Source organism: Manis javanica, chromosome 2 (assembly GCF_040802235.1).
Source record: "Manis javanica isolate MJ-LG chromosome 2, MJ_LKY, whole genome shotgun sequence".
NCBI classification, from domain to species: domain Eukaryota; kingdom Metazoa; phylum Chordata; class Mammalia; order Pholidota; family Manidae; genus Manis; species Manis javanica.
The window spans coordinates 72,194,461-72,216,284 of NC_133157.1; the positions used below are offsets into that span (position 1 = coordinate 72,194,461).

Genomic DNA, 21,824 nt, shown 5'->3' on the forward strand with positions numbered 1-21,824 from the left:
AAATCAAGTATAAAAATCAAACGAATATTCGTATTTGACCTGATTATTTATAGTTCATAATGAGTGATCAAAACCGAAAGTTTCTGTGTTGACTGCCCTTGTACTGTTCACCATGTAAGAACTTATTCGCTATGTAAGAATTTGTTCACCATGTAAGAACTTGTTCGTTATGCTTCAGAAGATTGGAGACTGACGAGAATTAGGCTGGGGGTGGATTAATGATTGTGCATTGAGCATTGAGTCCCCTGTACAGAATTTTATTGTTGTTAACAACCATTTGATCAATAAATATGAGAGATGCCCTCTCAAAAAAAAAAGAAAGTATTTGACAGAAGGATGTTGCCCAAGTCAAGCCATTCTTGCTCTCATGTCAGGAATAAAGATATTAATGATGTTTGAGTCTATCTAATTTTATACAATAAGCAGAAAATCATTCTTCCATCCACTCATTGTCCGTGCCTAGAGTCCATCAGTAACCCTACTGAAAAATAATCCTTGTTCTTTTTCTTCTTTTGTTCTCAGTGCTGTTTTTGGCTCCTCTAATCAAATGAGTCACTCCTGGAATGTTTGGTTTGTTTTATGGCTGTGGCACTCCTGGAAAGCAGGGCAGCTCACCTGCCCCACTTGGTGGCTGATTATCGCTGGGAAAGCTTCCAACATCTGCGTCTGTAATAAAAGACCATATAGAAGCAAAATAAATCATTTTTCCACCTCAATTTCTCCTTCCCATTAAAGGCTGATCACCTACAGTCATGATCCTGGCCCTGAATTGAGCTGCAGCATCTGATCTGATGCCACAAAGCAAGATCAATACCTACCACCATAAAAAGTCAATGGAACATAAATTAGGAAGAGAGTATTTTCTGATTCTGGCCCCAAGCAGGGACTGGTTGGGTGCAAGCCATACTGTTGGTCAATGAAAAGAGAAAGCAACTTTACTTAGCAGCAGGGTAGACTCTGCTAGGATATATTATGTGCTATTTCTAGTTCTTCTTTTTTATTTTGATCTCCAAAAAACTGAATCAAAGTGAGACGATCTGCTCTGAAATTTTTCAAGATTTTACTACTAAAATGTGATCAGAGTTTCTCACTGTGGCTAGAAAAGTATATGAAACTAATCCAGGCATAGGAGTTGCTGGGCATAAGCATTTTGAGCATATAAGGTGTTTTGGCCAGCCCTAAGACAGGATCTTACCAAATACTTACGGGAATGTTTCAGAGGGGTGATTTAAGTTGGTTGCTGATGAGCAAATGCTTCTTCTCTTTGTTCTTTTGGCTGGTATGCCTTTCCTGATATGAGGCCCAAGGTTTTAAAATTTCCAAAGAGGAAGTAAATAATTTTTCTTCTTATTTAATAATTAATGCATATTGTATTTGGAAAATAATTCAAGAAGCCTGTGAAAGTAAAGGAAGAAAATAAATTTCTTCTGTTACACTGTCATAAGCAATAATTACTATTTGCATTACTTTCCATTCTTTTGTGTGTGTTTTCACATATGCATATTTTTCAAAAACAGAAACATAGTATAGGTAGTATGTGATCTTTCTGTAAACTAAATAAATGCTATTGCTCTTCTCCACTAATTTTGAATCAATTGAGAATTAGAAAACAAAGGTTTAAAATAACTGGAGATCAAAATATCACATTTATTACTTAAATCTTAAAATTAGATGGTGTTTCCGTTGAATTTTATCAAACATTTAGAGAAGACCTAACAGCCATCCTCCTTAAAATTTTCCAAAAAGTAGAAGAGGAGGGACTACTTTCAAACCCATTCTGTGAGGCAGGCATCACTCTGATACCAACATCAGGCAAAGACACCACAATAAAAGAAAATTACAGACCAATATTGCTGATGAACATAAATGCAAAAATACTCAACAAAATATTAGCAAACCAAATTCAAAAATACATCAGAAAGATCATCTATCATGATCAAGCAGGATTTATTCCAGGGATGCAAGGATGGTACAATATTTAAAAATCCATTAACATCATACACCACATCAACAAAAAGGACAAAAATCACATGATCATGATCATCTCTAAAGATGCTGAAAAAGCATTTGACAAAATTCAGTATCCATCTATGATAATAACTCTCAGCAAAATGGATATAGAGGCCAAGTACCTCAACATAATAAAGGCCATATACAACAAAAGTACAGCCAACATCATGCTTACTAGCGAAAAGCAGAAAACTTTTCCTCTAAGTTGGGGAACAAGACAAGGATGCGCACTCTCCCCACTTCTATTCAACATAGTTCTGGACATCCTAGCCATGGCAATCAGACCACACAAAGAAATAAAAGGCATCCAGATTGGTAAGGAAAAAGTTAAACTGTCCCTGTTTGCAGATGACATTACATTGTACATAAAATCCCTAAAGAATACACCCCAAAACTACTAGAATTAATAACTGAATTCAGCAAAGTTGCAGGATACAAAATTAATTTACAGAAATCTGTGGCATTCTTATGTACTAACGATGAACTAGCAAAAAGAGAAATCAGGAAAACAATTCCATTCACAATTGTATCAAAAAGAATAAAATACCTAGAAATAAACCTAACCAAGGAGGTGAGAGACCTATACCCTAAAAACTACAAGACACTCATGAGAGTAATTAAAAAAGACACCAATAAATGGAAACATATCCCATGCTCATGGATAGGAAGAATTAATATTGTCAAAATGGCTATCTTGCCTAAAGTAATCTACAGATTCAATGCAATCCCTATCAAAATACTAATGACATTCTTCAACAAACTAGGAAAAATAGTTCTAAAATTCATATGGAACCACAAAAGACCCCGAATAGCCAAAGCAATCCTGAGAAGAAAGAAGAAAGTTGGGGGGATCACACTTCCTAACTTTAGGCTATGCTACAGAGCCACAGTAATCAAAACAGTTTGGTACTAGCAAAAGAACAGACCCATAGATCAATGGAACAGAATAGAGAGCTCTGATATAAACCCAACCATATATGGCTAATTAATATACAATAAAGGAGCCATGGATATACAATGGGGAAATGACAGCCTCTTCAACAACTGGTGTTGGCAAAACTGGACAGCTACATGTAAGAGAAACTGGATTATTGTCTAATCCATACACAAAAGTAAACTTGAAATGGATCAAAGACCTGAATGTAAGTCATGAAACCATAAACTTATTTGAAGAAAACATAGGCAAAAATCTCTTGAATATAAACATGAGTAACTTTTTTCTGAACACATCTCCTCAGGCAAGGGAAACAAAAGCAAAAATGAACAAATGGGACTACATCAAACTAAAAAGCTTCTGTACAGCAAAGGACACCATCAGTAGAACAAAACAGCATCCTACAGTATGGGAGAATATATTCGTAAATGACATATCTGATGGGTTAACATCCAAAATATATAAAGAACTCAAATGCCTCAACACCCAGAAAGCGAGTAACACAATTAAAAAATGGGCAGAGGATCTGAACAGACAATTCTCCAAAGAAGAAATTCAGATGGCCAACAGGCACATGGCAAGATATCTGGGAAATGCAAATTAAAACCACAATGAGATGTCACCTCACACCAGTTAGGATGGATAACATTGAAGAGATAAGAAACAACAAATGCTGGTGAAGATGCAGAGAAGGGAACCTTCCTACACTGTTGGTGGGAATGTAAATTAGTTCAACTATTGTGGAAAGCAATATGGAGGTTCCTCAAAACACTAAAAATAGAAATACCATTTCACCCAGGAATTCCGCTCCTAGGAATTTACCCAAATAAAACAAGATCCCAGATTCAAAAAAGCATATGTACCCCTATGTTTATTGCAGTAATATTTACAATAGTCAAGATAGATGAATGGATAAAGAAGATGTGGTATATATACACAATATTCAGCCATAAGAAGAAAACAAATCCTACCATTTGCAATAACACAGATGGGGCTGGAGAGTATTATGCTTGGTGAAGTAAGCCAGGTGTAGAAAGACAAGTACCAAATGATTTCAGTCATTTATGGAGTATAACAACAAAGCAAAACTGAAGAAACAAAACAGCAGAAGGCTCACATACTCGAAGAAGGGACTAGCAGTTACCAAAGGGAAGGGGTTAAGGAGGGTGCCTGGTGAGGGAGGAAGAAGAGGATTTAGGAGCATTTTGATTAGCACGCTTAATATATGGGGGTCATGGGGAAGGCAGTATAGCACAGAGAAGACAAGTAGTGACTCCGTAGCATCTTACTACATTGAGGGACAGTGACTGCAGAGGGGTGCATGGGGGGGACTTGATAATATGGGTGAATGTAATAACCACAATGTTGCTCATGTGAAACCTTCATAGGATTGCATATCAATGATATCTTAATAAAAATATTAGATGGTGTTTTTTGGCTGCCGTCAGGAGGACTTATAATACTGAGACTTATTAGACACACTTACTGTAATTAACTAGATCACGTAATACAACATTTCCATTTTCACATAGTATTTTACTGTGTATTTCTTTGTTGGGATAGAATATAACACTTAAAATCTAGTGAAAAGTAAACAGTGACAGAAAGGATGGTTGTATTAAAGAAGTAGAAGAGTCTATAGAAATCCAGGAGAATCCCAACTATTAGGTTACAAAGGGCAGGAATTGAGGCACCTCTCAGAATTGATTGCTCTCTGGAATCTCATAATGATACATGAGCGTAAACCTTAATTACATCATTCCTGCATATTTGATGGTTGAATCACCATTTTTAGTTTCTCTGTTAGTTACCTTTGTAGTTTCCAATATTAGAACCACTATCTCTGGCTTCATCAACTTTCAACGGCATCTCCAAACTCATCATTGAGATGGGTCTGTTAACATTCCTTCCCTTTCTCCAGCCTCTCTCAACTCAAGGAGGATAAATTTAATGTGGTTTTGATAACCGATTAAAATCTCCCATGCTGTGTCTACAGGTTGATTCTAAAAATTGAAGACTAATGTAAATGATTGCATTTTTATGATATGTAAAATTTGTTAATTGCTGAACAAAAGTGCTCTGATGACAATTCCTTTCCTATATTTCAATATTATAAGTCCTGTTCCACTCAAGGTGAACAGTCTTGTACACTCCATCAATGAATCATAATCATGCCTCATTTTATTTGTTTCACATATGGTCCATGACATTCTCATATGAAATTTTTCTTTTCTGGAGTTTGTTTTTTTAAATAGCCTTATTGGGAAATAATTTAGATTACATAAAATTCATCCATTGTAAGCAAACATTCAAAGATTTCTAAAGCAAATTATTAGAGTTATGAGACCATCCTCATATTAATATTTAGAGTATTTCCATCACTGCTCCCAAAAGCCCTTCTTTTTTCTTCCCAATCCCTGCTCCTACCCTCAGCTCCAAGCAAGCATCAATCTGCTTTCTGTTTCTATAGACTTGTCTTTTCTGTACACTTCATATACATGGAATCACACAACATGTAGTCTTTTGTGGCTGGCTTCTTTCACTTAGTATATATTTGAGGTTCACTCATGTTACAGCTTTAACCTTATTTATTGCTGAGTAGTATTCCATTGTATAGCTATAGTATATTTTGTTTATCCATTAACCACCAGTTAGGGGGCATTTGAACTGTTCCAGTTTTGGGCTGTTATGAGTAACATAATACTCTAACAAAATATGCTGTAACATTTGTATGCAAGTCTTTTTGTGGACATATGTTTTCATTTTTTTGCATAGAGACTTAAAAAGTATAATCACTGGGTCCTATGATAAGTATATATTTAATTTCTGAAAGAAACAGCAACTATTTTCCAAAGCGGTAGTACCATTTTATATTACTCTAGCAATGCAGTTTCTCCAGATCCTTACCAATACTTGATATTGTTACTCTTTCAGATTAAAGCTTTTCTAGTGGGTGTGCAGTGTATCTCATGGTACTAATTTGCATATTCCAATGATTGATGATGTGTCAAGCATCTTCTCATTTATTAGTTATTTGTGTACTATTGGTGAAATATCTATTCAAATCTTTTACCCATTTTGAAAATTGGACTGTTTTCTTGTGAACGGTATGAGTTTTTTTTATATATTCTAGATACAAGTTTTGCTTTTATTAAGCATATGATTTATAGACATTTTCATATCTTTCATATTTTCATATCTTCATAAAAAACAATCTATGGGTTTTTTATTTTCTAACTGGTGCCTTTTGAAGAGCTAAAGTTTTTAAAGTTAATGAAGTTTGAATTAACATTTTTTTTCTTCTATAAATCATTACTTAGTGTTATTTTTATGGAATCTTTGCCTAAGCCAAGGTCACTTAAGATTTTCTCCAATGTTCATGCATAAATTTTATACTTTTGCCCTTTGTATCTAAGTCTATGATCGATTTTGAATTAGTTTTTTTGTGAGTCTAAGGCAGTCTAAGTTATTTTTCTTTTTTCTTTTTTTGCTTGTCGAAGGTGGTTTTGACCACCCTTGGGTTTCATGATTTGCTCAAGGACTCACAGTTTCAGAAAAGCTGTTATACTCATAGTTTTAGTTTATTACGGAAAGATTGATTACAAATTTAAAATCAGCAAAGGAAAAAGGATTCTTAGAGCAGATACCAGGAAAAACCAAGTGCAAGCTTCCAGTTGTCCTCTCCTAGTTTCGCATTAATTCTCTGCAACAGTGTGTGACAACACATATGAAATGTTGCCAACCTGAGAAGCTCACCTAAGTTCAGAATTTTTCTTGGGAGTCAGTTCACATAGGCATGGAACACCTTGTATGACTGACCTTAGTTTCTTGGTCTGTAGTCCTCTAGAGGTCAACTGATAAGCATAACCCAAAGCCTCAGGCATACAAAAACAGATGTGCACTGCACACTAAACCTCTTAGTCTAAACTGTCTGGTATGGCCCAAGGTTTCAGATATACAATGACTCTTTTACAGGCAAGGTATTCCAAAGGCTCCCTCAGAGTTTATTTTTAAGCAGTTGGTCAAGGGTCAGCCCTGAGATCTTTGGAATGTACAGAGTCTGGGCAACCTAAGCCTGCTGAATTAACACTTTCCTGCCCAGATACCAGGATACCAGCCAGATTGTTAAAAATAGGCTATCTTTTTCCAATTGAATAGCTTTGGTATCTTTGTAGATGTCAGTCAACCACAAATTTAAGGGCTTATTTCTAAAGTTTCTTTACTGTTCATTGATCTGTAGTCAGTTTATGCTTATGTCAGTACCATGCTGTTTGACTTCTATAGCTGTATGTTAATTTTTGAATTCAAGTATGATAATTCCTCCATAATTGTTTTTCTTTTTCAAAACTGTTTTGGGCCTTTGCATTACTATATATATTTTAGTATCAGCTTTTCAATTTCTACAAAAAGTCTGTGACATTTTGATAGGGATTGAATCTACAGATTAGTTTGGGGAGATTTTTCATCTTAACAATATTACTTATAATCCATGAACATGGGGTATCTTTTCATTTCTGTGTTGATATTCTTTAGTCTCTCTTAGTTATGTTTTATAGTTTTTATTGTATAGGTACTACACTTCAAAATTATTTCTATGTATTTTGTTCTTTTTGATGCTATTGTGAAAGAAATTATTACATTCTCAATTTCACTTTTTGATTGTTCTGCATGGGGGAAAATTATATGCTGTTTTATCATATCCCTTTTTCTTTTACTAAACTTTGTGTGATTTTTCCCATCTTTTATGAATTTATTTATTACTTAAAAATCATTCTATTCTTTTTAAAGACACTTATCTTGGAGATCTGTGACTTTCCGTTTTAATTTCCTGATTGCTTTTTAGGCCTGATTCATAGTGTAAAACTAAATGTCATGTTGATTGCTATTTCTTGTATCCTGTGTCTTCTCTTCTTTGATATTACTTGTCCTCTTTGCTTCTGATATTATTATTATTTCACTGAGGAACATCTTCAAGTAATTTCTAAGAAAGAGTATATGGGAAGTAAATGTTTGAGTTACACAAAATGGAAATGATATTACTTTGCATTATTTGAACTGATAGCTTGGCTGGCTGTAGAATCTTACACTCAAAATTATTTCACGTTGGACTTAGAAGACTTATTCCATGGTCTTCCAGCATTCATTGTTGCTCATGAGAGGACTGATGTTTCTTTGATTGTTCCTTTCTGCAGAAGCTTTTAGGCTTTCCTGTTGGTCCTTGGAGCTCTGTCTAGATGTTAGTTTCTCTTTGTTCCTTCCACTTAGAAATCAATGAAACTATCCAATTTGAAGACACTTTTCAACTTTATTTCTTTGATAATTTTTTACTCAACATTTTTCATTTCCCTATTTCTGCTGCATCTGTTAGATATTAAAACTGTTAGTCTGTTCCTCTGGGTCCTTATATTTCCCCTCTACTTTCTGAGATTCTGCTTGCTCTAATGTTTCCAAATTTTGCAACTCTTTTTTTTTTCTGTAGTAATACATTGCCCCACCCTAACATTTTATTACAGAAAATTTTAAACATCTTAAAGAGTTGAAAGAATAATATAACAAATATTCAAATAAACTCTACATAATTTCAACAAGTGTTAACTTATTGCCACATTTCTCCCCTCTTCATACATAAATGTATATCTTTGCTGGGACCATTTGAAAGTTAATTGCAGATATAATACCCATTTATATCATAATACCTTAAATATTTTAGAATGTATCCTATAGGTTAAAGGCATTTGTTTCTAATATGACAGTACCATTATCACAATAAAATTCACAGCTCTTTAATAGCATCATATTATTCTGCCCATATTCAATTTCATCAGTGGTCCAAAGATTACTTTTTATACATTAAAAGTACTACATTCATGCACTTCATTTAGTTGTTATGACTGACTTTTTATAACCTAGAACAGTATATTGACCTTCCCACCCCCACACTGCTACCAACTTTTTTCTCCTGTAGAGTATCCCACATTCTGGATTTGTCTGATTGTATCTTCAAGGTATCATTAAATATGCTTCCCAGCCCTCTCTATTTCCCTTAAACTGGGTCCAGAGAATTGATTTCATTCAGGTAAAATATTTCACTGTGAAAATTTTGTAGTTAAGTTGTGTACTTCATACTGGGTCATATAAGGAGGCAAGGTATATCAGATTGTCCAAGGAATATGTTATTAAGTTTACTCATTTTATTAATGTGAAGCCCATCAGATATCCCATTGAAATGGTATATTTCACCCTTTTCTGTCAGTAAGTTATCTCTGGAGTGGTTAGGTTCTCCAAAGATCTTTCAGTTGGTGGATATTGCATTGATTGATTATATTTACCTAAGTCAGTTTTTACATTAGGAGTTGCAAAAATGATGATCTTCTATAATTCCTTGTACATTTAATAATAGCCATTCTTTTGCAGAGAAGATCTTTTTCAAAATCTTTCTCTCTAGTTTTTTGATCTTTTTTTCTTATTAAGGTATTATTGATATACACTCTTATGAAGGTTTCACATGAATAAACAATGTGGTTACTATAGTCACCCATATTATCGAGTCCCCCCCATACCCCATTGTAGTCACAGCCCAGCAGTATAGTAAGATGCCACAGAGTTACTATTTGCCTTCTCTGTGCTACACTGTCTTCCGCATCATCCCCCCCACACCATGTGTACTAAATAAAAAACCCCTCAAACCCCTTCACCCTCCCTCCCACGCCTCCCTCCCCCCACCCATCCCCTATGGTAATTTCTAGTCCCTTCTTGGAGTCTGTGAGTCTGTTGCTGTTTTGTTTCTTCAGTTTTGCTTTGTTGTTATACTCCACAAATGAGTGAAATCATTTGGTGCTTGTCTCTCTCCGTGTGGCTAATTTCACTGAGCATAATGTCCTCCAGCTCCATCCATGTTGTTGCAAATGGTAGGATTTGTTTCTTTCTTATGGCTGAATAGTATTCCATTGTGTATATGTACCACATCTTCTTTATCCATTCATGTACTGATGGACACATAGGTTGTTTCAATATCTTGGCTATTGTAAATAGTGCTGTGATAAACATAGGGGTGCATATGTCTTTTTGAGTCTGAGGAATTATATTCTTTGGGTAAATTCCTGGGAGTGGAATTCCTGGGTCAAATGGTATTTCTATTTTTAGTTTTTTGAAGAACTTCCATATTGCTTTTCACAATGGTTGAACTAGCTTATATTCCCACCAGCAGTGTAGGAGGGTTCCCCTTTCTCCACATCCTTGCCAGCATTTGTTGTTCTTAGTCTTTTGGATGGTGGCCATCCTAACTGGTGTGAATTGATATCTCATTGTGGTTTTAATTTGTATTTTCCTGATAATTAGTGATGTGGAGCATCTTTTCATGTGCCTGTTGGCCATATGAATTTCTTTGGAGAATTGTCTGTTCATATCCTCTGCCAATTTAAAAAATTTTTTTTATTAAGGTATGATTGATATACAGTCCTATGAAGGTTTCACATGAAAAAACAATATGGTTACTACATTTACCCATATTATCAAGTCCCCACCCATATCCCAATGCAGTCACTGTCCAACAGTGCAGCAAGTTGCCAGAGATCCACTATGTCCCTTCTCTGTGATAGACTGTTCTCCCCGTGTTCCCCCACACCATGTGCACTAAACATAATACCCCTCAATCCCCTTCTCCCTCCCTCCCCACCTGCCCTCCCACACCCCTTCCCTTTGGTAATCACTAGTTCATTCTTGGAGTCTGTGATTCTGCTGCCATTTTGTTCCTTCAGTTTTGCTTCATTGTTACACTCCACAAATGAGGGAAATCATTTGGCATTTGTCTTTCTCCGCCTGGCTTATTTCACTGAGCATAATGTCCTCTAGCTCCATCCATGTTGTTGCAAATGGTAGGATTTATTTCTTTCTTATGGCTAAATAGTATTCCATTGTATATATGTACCACATCTTCTTTATCCATTCATCTACAGATGGACATTTAGGTTGCTTCCATATCTTGGCTATTGTAAAAAGTGCTGTGCTAAACATAAGGGTGCATGTCTTTTTGAATCTGAGAAGTTGTATTCTTGGGTTTATTCCAAGGAGTGAGATTCCAGGGTCAAATGGTATTTCTATTTTTAGTTTTTTGAGCAACCACCATATTGCTTTCCACAATGGTTGAACTAGCTTACATTCCTACCAGCAGTGTAGGAGGGTTCCCCTTTCTCTGCATCCTCACCAGCATTTGTTGTTCTTAGTCTTTTCAATGTTGGCCATCCTTACTGGTGTGAGGTGATATCTCATTGTGGTTTTAATTTGCATTTCCCTGATGATTAATGATGTGGAGCATCTTTTCATGTGTCTGTGGGCCATCTGAATTTATTCTTTGGAGAACTCTCTTCATACCCTCTATTTGTTAATCAGGTTATTTGCTTTTTGGGTGTTGAGGCCTGTAAGTTCTTTCTATATTTTGGATGTTAACCCCTTGTCGGATATGTCATTTACAAATATATTCTCCCATACTGTAGGATGCCTTTTTGTTTTGTTGATGATGTCCTTCACCATACAAAAACTTTTTAGTTTGATGTAGTCCCATGCAATCATTTTTGCTTTTGTTTCCTTTTCTTGAGGAGATGGGTTCAGGAAGAAGTTGCTCATGCTTATATTCAGGAGATGTTTGCCTATGTTGTCTTCTAAGAGTTTTATGGCTTCATGACTTACATTCAAGTCTTTAATCCATTTCGGGTTAACTTTTGTGTGTGGGGTTAAACAATAATCCAGTTTCATTCTCTTGCATGTAGCTGTCCAGTTTTGCCAACACCAGCTGTTGAAGAGGCTGTCATTTCCCCAGGGCTTGTAGGTCTAGAGCTCCTTTATCTTATTTTAATTGACCATGTATGTTTGGGTTTATATCAGGGCTCTCTCATCTGTTCCATTGGTCTATGGTTCTGTTCCTGTGACAGTACCAAACTGTCTTGATTACTGTGGCTTTGTTGTAGAGCTTGAATCTGGGGAGTGTAATCCTCACAGCTTTATTCTTCCTTCACAGGATTGCTTTGGCTATTCAGGGTCTTATGTGGATCCATATGAATTTTAGAACTATTTCTCTAATAGAGAATGCTGTTGGTATTTTGATAGGTATTGCACTGAATCTGTAGATTGCTTTAGGCAGGATGGCCATTTTGACAATATTAAATCTTCCTATCCATAAGCATGGGATGTGTTTCCATTTATTGGTATCCTCTTTAATTTCTCTCATGAGTGTCTTGTAGTTTTCAGAGTAGAGGTCTTTCACTTCCTTGGTTAGGTTTATTCCTAGGTATTTTATTCTTTTTGATGCAACTGTGAATGGAATTGTTTTCCTGATTTCTCTCTCTGTTAGTTCATTGTTAGTGTATAGGAATGCCACAGATTTCTATGTATTAATTTTGTATCCCTCAACTTTTCTGGATTCAGAGATTAGATCTAGTAGTTTTGGAGTGGATTCTTTAGAGATTTTTATGTACAATATCATGTCATCTGAAAACAGGGACAGTTTAACTTCTTCCTTGTCAATCTGGATGCCTTTTATTTCTTTGTGTTTTCTGATTGCTGTGGATAGGACCTCCACTACTATATTAAATAGAAGTGGGGAGAGTGGGCATCCTTGTCTTGTTCCTGATCTTAAAGGAAAATCTTTCAGCTTCTCACTGTTATGTATGATGTTGGCTGTAGGTTGTCATATATGGCCTTTATTATGTTGAGGTACTTGGTCTCTATACACATTTTACTGAGAGATTTTATCATGAATGGATGATGAATTTTGTCAAATGCTTTTTCAGCATCTCTGGAGATGAACATTGTCCTTTTTGTTGATGTGGTGGATGATGTTGATGGGTTTTTGAATGTTGTACCCTTCTTGCATTCCTGGAATAAATCCTACCTGATCATAATGGATGATCTTTTTGATGTGTTTTTGAATTCGGTTTGGTAATATTTTGTTGAGTATTTTTTGCATCAATGTTCATCAGGGATATTGGTCTGTAATTTTCTTTTTTGTGGTGTCTTTGCCTGGTTTTGGTATTAGGGTGATGCTGGCCTTGTAGAATGAGTTTGGAAGTATTCCCTCTTCTTCTCCTCTTTGGAAAACTTAAAGGAGGATGGATATTAGGTTTTCACTAAATGTTTGATAAAATTCAGTGGTGAAGCCATCTGGCCCAGGAGTTTTGTTCTTAGGTAGGTTTTTGATTACTGCTTCAATTTTGTTGCTGGTAATTGGTCTGTTCAGAAGTTCTGTTTCTTTCTGGGTCAGCCTTGGAAGGTTGTATTTTTCCAGAAAGTTGTCCATTTCTTCTAGGTTATCCAGTTTGTTAGCATACCATTTTTCAAACTATCCTCTAATAATTCTTTTTATTTCTGTGGTGTTCGTAGTGATTGTTCCTTTTTCATTTCTGATTATGTTTATGTGAGTAGACTCTCTTTTTTTCTTGATAAGTCTGGCTAGGGGTTTATCTATTTTGTTTGTTTTAGAAAGAACCAGCTCTTGCTTTCATCAATGCTTTCTATTGTTGTGTTCTTCTCAATTTCATTTATTTCTGCCCTTATTTTTATTATGACACTGCTTCTACAGACTTTGGGCCTCATTTGTTCTTTTTCTAGTTTTGACAAATGTGCATTAGACTGCTCATAAGAACTGTTCTTTCCTGAGGTAGGCCTGTATTGCAATATACTTTCCTGTTAGCACGGCCTTGACTGCATCCCACAGATTTTGTGGTGTTGAATTATTGTTGACATTTGTCTCCATATATTGCTTGATCTCTGTTTTTATTTGTTCAATGATCCATTGGTTATTAAGAGCATTTTTGTTGGATTTTTCATTTTCTTTGTGTAATTTATTTCTAGTTTCATACCTTTGTGGTCTGAGAAACTGGTTCATACAGTTTCAATATTTTTGAATTTACTGAGGCTCTTTTTGTTGCCTAGTATATAACCTATTCTTGAAAATGTTCCATGTGCACTTGAGAAGAATGTGTATCCTGCTGCTTTTGGATGGAGAGTTCTGTAGATGTCTGTTAGGTCCATCTGTTCTAATGTGTTGTCAGTACCTCTGTCTCCTTACTTATTTTCTGTCTGGTTGATCTGTCCTTCAGAGTGAGTGGAGTGTTGAAGTATCCTAGAATGAATGCATTGAATTCTATTTCCCCTTTTAATTCTGTTAGTATTTGTTTCACATATGTAGGTGCACCTGTGTTGGGCACATAAATATTTATAATGGTTTTATCTTCTTGTTGGATTGACCCTTTTATCATTATGTAATTTTTCTTCTTTGTCTCTTGTGACTTTCTTTATTGTGATTCTATTTTGTCTGATACAAGTACTGCAACTCCTGCTTTTTCTTCCCTATTAGTTTTCTTTTACCATCCCTTCACTTTTAGTCTCTGTATGTCTTTGGGTTTAAAGTGAGTCTCTTATAGGCAGCATATAGATGGGTCTTTTGCATTTTTATCTATTCAGTGACTCTATGTCTTTTGATTGGTGCATTCAGTCCATTTAGGGTAATTATTGATAGGTATGTACTTATTGCCATTGCAGACTTTAGATTCGTGGTTACCAAAGGTTCAAGGTTAACTTCCTTACTATCGAAGAGTCTAACTTAACTTACTTAATGTGCTATTTCAAACACAATCTAAAGCTTCATTTTTTTTCTCCTCCTATTCCTTCTTCCTCCATTTTTATATATTAGGCATCACATTCTGTACTCTTTGTCTGTCCTTTGATTGACTTTGGGTATAGTTAATTTAATTTTGCATTTGCTTAGTAATTAGCTGTTCTACTTTCTCTGCTGTGGTTTTATTACCTCTGACAGCTATTAAACGTTAGGAATACTTGTATCTATAGCAGTCCCTCCAAAATACACTGTAGAGATGGTTTGTGGGAGGTAAATTCTCTCAGCTTTTGCTTACCTGGAAATTGTTTAATCCCTCCTTCAAATTTAAATGATAATCTTGCTGGAAAGAGCATTCTTTGTTTGATGCCTGTCTGCTTCATTGCTTTAAATATATTATGCCTCTCCCTTCTGGCCTGTAAAGTTTCTGCTGAGAAGTCTGATGAGAGTCTGATGGGTTTTCCTTTGTACGTGATCTTTTTCTCTCTCTGGCTGCTTTTAGTTTTTTGTCCTTATCCTTATCCTTGATCTTTGCCATTTTAATCACTATAGGTCTTGGTGTTGTCCTCCTTGGGTCCCTTGAGTTGGGTGATCTGTGCACCTCCATGGCCTGAGAGACTATCTCCTTCTTCAGATTGGGGAATTTGTCAGCAATTACTTCCTCAAAGACACTTTCTATCCCTTTTTCTCTCTCTTCTTTTCCTGGTGCCCATATTATGTGAATATAGTTCCATTTGTATTGGTCACACAGTTCTCTCAATATTCTTTCATTCTTAAGAGATCCTTTTTTCTCTGTGTGCCCCAGCTTCTTTGTCTTCCTCTTCTCTAGTTTCTATTTCATTTATCCTCTCCTCCACCGTATCTAATCTGCTTTTAATATCCTCAATTGAGCTCTTCAACAACTGCATCTCCTACCAGAATTCATTCCTGAGTTCTTGAATATCTTTCCGTACCTCCATGAGCATGTTAATGATTTTTATTTTCAACTCCCTTTCAAGAAGATTCATGAAGTCAATGTCATTTAAATATTTCTCAGGAGCTGTATTAATAATTTTCCTTTGAACCAGGTTCCTTCAGCATTTCATATTTGTATATGGCTCCCTCTATTGCCCAGGTCTACTCTCTGGAGCTGCTCAAGCCCTGAAGCAATGTCAGAGGTTACAGGGGAGTGGTACTGGTGCCTTGGGGGTGGAAAGAGCTATTACCTGCTTCCTGGCTGCTATGCCTAACTTCACTGCCTGAACCAGTAGGCCATGTACACAGGTAGAACCCTCTATGCTTTGCGTTTGTAGTTCCTGTAGACAGATCTTCCCTCTGGCTGGTCTATTACCAGGGTAGGATTTGCCGGTTTGCGAGTCAGGTGGGGCTGGCTGGGAGAAATGCACAGTAGGCTGCGTAGTGTGGAGGGGGTCCTTGGAGCTGTGTAGCTAGCCAGGGAGCTGGAGCACCTGAAGATCTTGAAAGCTCCCAACCTGCTGGGCAGAGTGCACCCGGACAATTTTGTCTACCTATTCTTTCTCCTGAGCAGTAAGCTCTGTGTACTCCTTGCCCCTTTAGCAGCCCCATTGCTAAGGGTTTCCTTGTTAGGAAGTTTCTCAGACTGCCCATCTTTCTTTTGTCCCAGAGCAGCCAGATATGGATTCCTGCTTTCCACAAGTGGCTAGAATCTCAGTTTCTCCAGGACTTCTGCCTGTCTTAGCTTTCCAATGCCCTAATCATGAGAGTACCATTCAAGCACCATGAAATGTAGGTTTGTGCTCCCAGAGCAGATTTCTAGAGTTAGGTATTCAGCAGTCCCAGGCCTCCACTCTCTCCCCGCTCCATTTCTCTTCCTCCCACCAGTGAGCTGGGGTGAGGGAGGGGCTTGGGTCCTGCTGGGCCACAGCTTTGGTATGTTACCCTTTTCCATGAGGTCTGCTCTTTTTTCCAGGTTTATGCAGTCTTGCACAGCCCTCTTTCCTGTTGCTCTTTCAAGAGTAGTTGTGTTAATTATATTTTCATATATATGCGGTTTTAGTAGGAAGCCTCTGTCTCACCTCTCATGCTGCCATTTTTAATCCTCTCTTTTTGTATGTAATCTCCTTTAATACCCTCCATTGTGTTCCTCAACTATTGGATGCCTGTCCTAAATTTGTTCCTGAGTTCTTGAATATTTTTCTGTACTTACAGGAGCATGTTTATGATTTTTATTTTGAAATATCTTTCAGGAATATTTATTAGATCAATCTCCCTCAAACCTTTATCTGATGTTGTTGAGATTTTGCTTTGAACCAGGTTCCTTTGACATTTCATATTTGCATGTGGCAGTCTCTAGTACCCAGAAGCTCTACTGTCTGGAGCTGCTCAGGCCCTGGAGTGATGTCGGGGTTGCAGGGGAGTTGTGCTGGTACCTGGGGGTAGAAAAGAGCTGTTTCCTGCTTCCCGGATGCTATGCCTATCTCCACTGCTAGAACTAATGGGTCCAACACACAGATGTAAGCCTCTATGCTTTGCATTTGTAGCTGCTGTAGGTGGGCCTTTTCTCTGGCTGGCCTGATGTCAGGGCAGGGTTTGCTGGTTTGTGAGCCAGGTGCTGGCTGGCTGAGAGGAAGGTCAGTAGGCTGTGTTTCATGGTGGGGGGCCTTGGAGCTGCTTAGCCAGCCTGGGGGATGGAGCTCCTGAAGATCATGAAAGTTCCCAACCTGCTGGGCAGAGTGTACCTGTACAGTTTTGTTTACCTGTCCTTTATCCTGAGTAGTAAACTCTATGCAATCCTTGCCCCTTAAGCAGCCCTCTCACTTTTAGGAAGTCTCTCAGACTGCCCACCCATATCAGCCAGATACGGATCCCTGTTTTCCACAAGCTGCTGAAATATCAGTCTCTCCAGATATTCCACCTTTCTTAGCTTTCCAACCCCACCAATCACCAGTGCACCATGCAATGTAGGTTCGTTCTCCTGGAGCAGATCTCCAGGGCTAGGTGTTCAGCGGTTCCAGGCCTCCACTCCCTCCCCCATCTGTTTCTCTTTCTCCTCCTGGTGAGCTGCATTTGATGGAAGGGCTTGGGTCATGCTGGGCCATGGTTTTGGTATGTTACCCTGTTCTGTGAGGTCTGTCCTTTTCTCCAGGTGTATGCAGCCTGGTGCAGCCTTCTTTCCTGTTGCTCTTTCAGGATTAGTTGTATTAATTATATTTTTGTGTTATATGTGGTTTTAGGAAGAGGCCTCTGTCTAACCTCTCATGCTGCCATCTTTAATTCTCTTGAGTTTCATTGTAGACTTAAGGAATTTTTATTTAAAATGTTATAGTCAGTTAAAAAATTACTGTCCTTTTCAATGGTCAAATTGTCCAAAAGTTGACTACTAAGAGCTGATTCAAGCTAGCTCCCTGTGTCCTTTTGTAATGACTCAGTTGGTCTTTTGGCACTTTCTCATTTTTTGACACATGCCTACATTTCATAGTGCTTTCTGTGCTCTATGTGTAGAAATAACCATTTCTCCAAGGAGCCCTGGTTCTTTTTAGTGGGCTATGGTATTTAGAAGCTGAGATCTGGGTGCTAGGTTTGTTCATTGCTACAATGTGTCTTTGGTTATGGGCCTTCCCTATATGTAGAACTAGGAAAAATCTTTTTAAAAATTCATGCTATTTCCAGTAGAGCTTTAACATTGTAGAGTTTTAAAAAAACTTGTTTTATATTGTTATATTTTTCTGTAACACCAAGAATCTTTGTTCTTAATATCATTAATGCACTCATTTATTTTATCTTATAATATGGATAAAATAATTTCTTAAGTACAATATTCTGAAGTACTCCCAACAATAACCATACTGAGTGAGGTTTCACATATCTTTGCAGTTCTTTTTGTTCTTGGAATAGATCACAGTAAGAACAGTTTATCTGGAATAATTCTTTCTCTGTGTGGTTATTGATTTTTTTTTTTTTTTTTTTTTTTTTTTTATTATTCTTAACAGCTTTATTGAGATATAATTCACATACAGTTCTCCATTTAGTGTACAATTCAATAGCTTTTAGTATATTCACAGGTTTGTGCATCCATCACCATGATCAATCTTAGAGTATTTTCATTACCCTGAAGAGAAACCCCACCCCCTTTAGCTTTTACCCCCACCCATCTCCCAATTCTTCCAACTCCCCACCCCTGCCCTAAATAATAAAATTTCCTTCTTGATAAATTTGCCTATGCTGGATATTTCACATAAATAGATCCATAGAATTTGTGATATTTTGTGTCTGGCTTCTTTTGTGTAGCTTAATGTTTCAAGATATGTTCATGTTGTAGCGTATATCAACACTTAATTTCTTTTTATTGCTTAATAATACAGCATTGTATGGATATACCATTGATTGATCAGGTCATTAGTTGGTGGGTATTTGGGTTGTTCCCACTTTTTGGCTGTCATAAACAATACTTAAGAAACCATTCTTAATCCAAGGTCTCAAAGAATTATGTCTGTTTTCTTCTAAGAATTTTATAGTTTTAGCTCTTTATAGTTTAGCTCTTACAGCTCTTAATTTTTGTATATGATATGATTTAGGGGTCCAACTTCATCCTTTTACATGTGGGTATCCAATTCTCCCTGCTATGTTTGTTAAAAAGATTCTTTCTTGCATGAACCATCTTGGTACCCTAATCAAAAATCAGTTGGCCTCATATGTATTTTTTATTGCAGTAAAGTTGATATACAATATTATGTTGGTTTCAGATGTACGACACAGTGACTGGTGTATGTATTTTTTTTTTTTTTTTTTTTTTTTTGAGAGGGCATCTCTCATATTTATTGATCAAATGGTTGTTAACAACAATAAAATTCAGTATAGGGGGGTCAATGCTCAATGTACAATCATTAATCCATCTCAAGCCTAATTCTCGTCAGTCTCCAATCTTCTGAAGCATAACGAACAAGTTCTTACATGGTGAACGAATTCTTACAGAGTGAATAAATTCTTACATGGTGAACAGTACAAGGGCAGTCATCACAGAAACTTTCGGTTTTGATCATGCAATATGACCTATAAACCATCAGGTCAAATATGAATATTCATTTGATTTTTGTACTTGATTTATATGTTGTCCCACATTTCTCCTATTATTATTATTATTTTTATTTTTAATAAAATGCTGAAGTGGTAGGTAGATGCAAGATAAAGGTAGAAAACATAGTTTAGTGCTGTAAGAAGGCAAATGTAGATGATCAGATGATCAGGTGTGTGCCTATGGACTAAGTATTAATCCAGGCTAGACAAGGGCAGCAAGACATCCACGGATGCAGAAGATTTCTCTCAAAGCAGGGGGGGTGAGGTTCTGAGCCTCACCTCTGTTGATCCCCAAATTCTCACCTGATGGCCCCCCTGCGACTGTGCCTGTCTTAGGTTGTTCCTCCCTTGAGGAATCTTACCCGTCTCTGGCTAACCAGTCATCTTCCGGGGCCATACAGGGAAATGTAAAGTTGGTAAGTGAGAGAGAAGCCATATTGTTTGCAAAGGTTAGCTTTTTACTTCTTTGCAGATTTATGCCCTGTGGCTTCTATGCCCAGCACTTGTCTCGAGGTATCTTTACCACCTGGAGGAATTATGATACTCGGTAAATTCGATATGAGGCACGAATTCTATTTAAAGTTTGTAATTAGGAAGGAAGAAGAAAAGCTATAGATGTAGCATATGAAGGAAACTTGGGAGGATTGATTATTTCTTTGACATATCTTCTTGTATAGTACCTTAAGTATGTATAGGTTTTAAACTACTAACTAATTTGCACACACATATTGACATAATAGGAATACGGTGACATAAACAAAGCAAATCTATAATTACCAGCCATCTCCAGTGAAGCCAAGAAAACCATTTAGGCACCCTAGGCATTTGTGAAAATTTATCTATGATATGATGGATATTTTCCAACTGTACTTGAACCATCAGACAAATTAAAGCAGCCCATTTCTGGGATCTGTTCACATCCCATATGTTCTTTTAACCATAGATAGTCTATAGTCATGAGATTTTGGGGTGCTACAACTTGCACCCCTCCCAACTCCTGGTTGAGTTCCAACAGTACAGATCCAGTCAAATTCGTTGTCTCACTGTATGCACATGCCAGCCTAGACATCTCCCTCCTCCTTCTTATGGCAAGTCCAGGAGATGGTGGGCTGGATGCAGCCACAACCGCAGCATCGTCTGGATCCCTGTGGAGGCTTTTTGATGATCATCCCCCGGCACGAGTCCTCCAGAGAGTGCTGATGCCGGAAGCTCCTCCTCATATCGTATCTTAGTTCATTTTCTGGGTATCCAAGCTAGGCCTTGATCTTCTGCGTAGAAACAAACAGACCCTTTGCCCACACTTTGACATGCCCTCTATGCCACTGTGCAGAACTCATTGGAGGTCAGCACACAGTAACTGCTTTTTTTTTTTTTTTTTAATTAAGAGAAAGGAATATTATCAGAAAAGAGTACCTCCATAGCTGATCATCTGACACCCTTTAAGTGATCAACATTAAGGATATTTAAAGCATGCGTTGATCTTTGATTTACCAATAGTTTTATCCTGTTAAGGAGTAATCCCCCTTTTCTTTCTTTCTTTTTTTTTTTTTTAATTTTTAATCTACACTTACCTGAAGAATACTATGTTTACTATGCTCTCCCCTATATCAGGTCCCCCCTAACAACCACATTACGGTTACTGTCCATCAGCTTAGCAAAATGTTGTAGAGTCACTACTTGTCCTCTCTGTGTTGTGCAGCCCACCCTCCCCTTTCTCCCTCCCCCCCATGCATGCTAATCTTAATACCCCCCTTCTTCTTCCCCCCCCTTATCCCTCCCTGCCCACCCATCCTCCCCAGTTCCTTTCCCTTTGGTACCTGTTAGTCCATTTTTGGGTTCTGTAATTCTGCTGCTGTTTTGTTCCTTCAGTTTTTCCTTTGTTCCTATACTCCTCAGATGAGTGAAATCATTTGGTATTTCTCTTTCTCCGCTTGGCTTATTTCACTGAGCATAATACTCTCCAGCTCCATCCATGTTGCTGCAAATGGTTGGATTTTTCCACTTCTTATGGCTGAGTAGTATTCCATTGTGTATATGTACCACATCTTCTTTATCCATTCATCTACAGATGGACATTTAGGTTGCTTCCAATTCTTGGCTATTGTAAATAGTGCTGCAATAAACATAGGAGTGCATCTGTCTTTCTCAAACTTGATTGCTGCGTTCTTAGGGTAAATTCCTAGGAGTGGAATTCCTGGGTCAAATGGTAGGTCTGTTTTGAGCATTTTGATGCACCTC

At 37.2% G+C, this 21,824-nt stretch overlaps 1 long non-coding RNA gene across 4 annotated transcripts in view; it reads right to left on the minus strand.

The window, feature by feature from the left end:
• Positions 1–241: 241 nt before the first annotated feature.
• LOC118967049 (uncharacterized) overlaps positions 242–21,824 on the minus strand; it is a 66,240-nt gene continuing 44,657 nt past the window's right edge. For all 4 annotated transcript variants that reach the window (XR_005053823.2, XR_005053824.2, XR_012127759.1 and 1 more), the window contains 2 exons: positions 1,207–1,395; positions 242–666 (listed from right to left, as the gene is read on the minus strand). This is a non-coding gene — a long non-coding RNA (uncharacterized lncRNA). The remainder of the gene's footprint in view (positions 667–1,206; positions 1,396–21,824) is intronic.